We start from the raw sequence: 3,032 nt of genomic DNA on the forward strand, positions 1-3,032 counted from the left end.
GAGCTCTACTCTGTCCTATAGGGTTGCTATGAGTCAGAATCGACTGAATGGCAATGGATTTGAGTTTATTTTTTAGGTTTATTTTATTTTTTTTGGTTTTGGTCCCTTGCCTGCTTAAGCACTCAATTACTAACCAAAAGTTGGCTGTTTGAACCCGCCTGCAGGCATCTCAAAAGACAGGCCTGGCGATCTGCTTCATAAAAATCATAGCATTAAAAGCCTATGGAGAGAGGCGGGGCCAAGATGGCGGACTAGGTAGACGCTACCTCGGATCCCTCTTGCAACAAAGACTCAGAAAAACAAGTGAATCCATCACATACATAACAATCTACGAACGCTGAACAACAAACACAGATTTAGAGACGGAAAACGAACAAATACGGGGAAGCAGAGACTGTTTTCGGAGCCTGGAGCCAGCGTCCCAGTCAGCGGAATTTCTGGAAAAACAAGTTTCCCAGTGATGGCTCGGAGACAGCAGTCCATATCAAACCACATAAAGAAGCAGACCATGACAGCTTCTACAACCCCCCAAACAAAAGAATCAAAATCTTTCCCAAATGAAGATACAATCCTGGAATTATCAAATACAGAATATAAAAAACTAATTTACAGAATGCTTAAAGACATCAGAAACGAAATAAGGCAAACTGCAGAAAAAGCCAAGGAACACACTGATAAAACTGTTGAAGAACTCTAAAAGATTATTCAAGAACATAGTGGAAAAATTAATAAGTTGCAAGAATCCATAGAGAGACAGCATGTAGAAATCCAAAAGATTAACAATAAAATTACAGAATTAGACAAAGCAATAGGAAGTCAGAGGAGCAGACTCGAGCAATTAGAATGCAGACTGGGAAATCTGGAGGACCAGGGAATAAACACCAACATAGCTGAAAAAAAAACAGATAAAAGAATTTAAAAAAATGAAGAAACCCTAAGATAACTTGCGTGTGATTGGAGTCCCAGAACAGGGAGGGAGGACAGAAAACACAGAGAAAATAGTTGAAGATCTCCTGACAGAAAACTTCCCTGACATCATGAAAGACGAAAGGATATCTATCCAAGATGCTCATCGAACCCCATTTAAGATTGATCCAAAAAGAAAAACGCCAAGACATATTATCATCAAACTTGCCAAAAACAAAGATAAAGAGAAAATTTTAAAAACAGCCAGGGAGAAAAGAAAGGTCAACTTCAAGGGAGAATCAATAAGTTCAGACTACTCAGCAGAAACCATGCAGACAAGAAGGGAATGGGATGACATATACAGAGCACTGAAGGAGAAAAACTGCCAGCCAAGGATAATATATCCAGCAAAACTCTCTCTGAAATATGAAGGTGAAATTAAGATATTTACAGATAAACACAAGTTTAGAGAACTTGCAAAAACCAAACCAAAGCTACAAGAAATACTAAAGGATATTGTTTGGTCAGAAAACCAATAATATCACATACCAGCACAACACGAGGTCACAAAACAGAACATCCTGATATCAACTCAAATAGGGAAATCACAAAAACAAATTAAGATTAATTAAAAAAAAATGCTAATAACAGGGAATCACTGAAGTCAAAATGTAAAAGATCACAATAATCAAAAAGAGGGACTAAATACAGGTGGCATAGAACTGCCATATGGAGAGTGATACAAGGCGATACAGAACATTACAAGTTAGGTTTTTACTTAGAAAAATAGGGGTAAATATTAAGGTAACCACAAAGAGGTATAACAACTCCATAACTCAAGATAAAAGCCAAGAAAAACGTAACGACTCAACAAACATAAAGTCAAACACTACGAAAATGAGGATCTCACAATTTACTAAGAAAAACGTCTCAGCACTAAAAAGTATGTGGAAAAATGCAACTGTCAACAACACACATCAAAAGGCATCAAAATGACAACACTAAACACTTATTTATGTATAATTACGCTAAATGTAAATGGACTAAATGCACCAATAAAGAGACAGAGAGTCTCGGACTGGGTAAAGAAACACGATCCGTCTATATGCTGTCTACAAGAGACACACCTTAGACTTAGAGACAAAAACAAACTAAAACTCAAAGGATGGAAAAAAATATATCAAGCAAACAACAAGCAAAAAAGAAGAGGAGTAGCAATATTAATTTCTGACAAAATAGACTTTAGACCTAAATCCACCACAAAGGATAAAGAAGAACACTACATAATGATAAAAGGGACAATTGATCAGGAAGACATAACCATATTAAATATTTATGCACCCAATGACAGGGCTGCAAGATACATAAATCAAATTTTAACAGAACTGAAAAGTGAGATAGACACCTCCACAATTATAGTAGGAGACTTCAACACACCACTTTCGGAGAAGGACAGGACATCCAGTAAGAAGCTCAATAGAGACACGGAAGACCTAATTACAACAATCAACCAACTTGACCTCATTGACTTATACAGAACTCTCCACCCAACTGCTACAAAGTATACTTTTTTTTCTAGCGCTCATGGAACATTCTCTAGAATAGACCACATATTAGGTCATAAAACAAACCTTTGCAGAGTCCAAAACATCGAAATATTACAAAGCATCTTCTCAGAACACAAGGCAATAAAACTAGAAATCAATAACAGAAAAACTGGGGAAAAGAAATCAAATACTTGGAAAATGAACAATACCCTCCTGAAAAAAGACTGGGTTATAGAAGACATCAAGGAGGGAATAAGGAAATTCATAGAATGCAACGAGAATGAAAAGACTTCCTATCAAAACCTTTGGGACACAGCAAAAGCAGTGCTCAGAGGCCAATTTATATCGCGATAAATGCACACATATGAAAAGAAGAAAGAGCCAAAATCAGAGAACTGTCCCTACAACTTGAACAAATAGAAAGTGAGCAACAAAAGAATCCATCAGGCTCCAGAAGAAAACAAATAATAAAAATTAGAGCTGAACTAAATGAATTAGAGAACAGAAAAACAATTGAAAGAATTAACAAAGCCAAAAGCTGGTTCTTTGAAAAAATTAACAAAATTGATAAACCATTGG

The sequence above is a fragment of the Elephas maximus genome, chromosome 3 (assembly GCF_024166365.1).
Source record: "Elephas maximus indicus isolate mEleMax1 chromosome 3, mEleMax1 primary haplotype, whole genome shotgun sequence".
Classification (NCBI taxonomy): Eukaryota; Metazoa; Chordata; class Mammalia; order Proboscidea; family Elephantidae; genus Elephas; species Elephas maximus.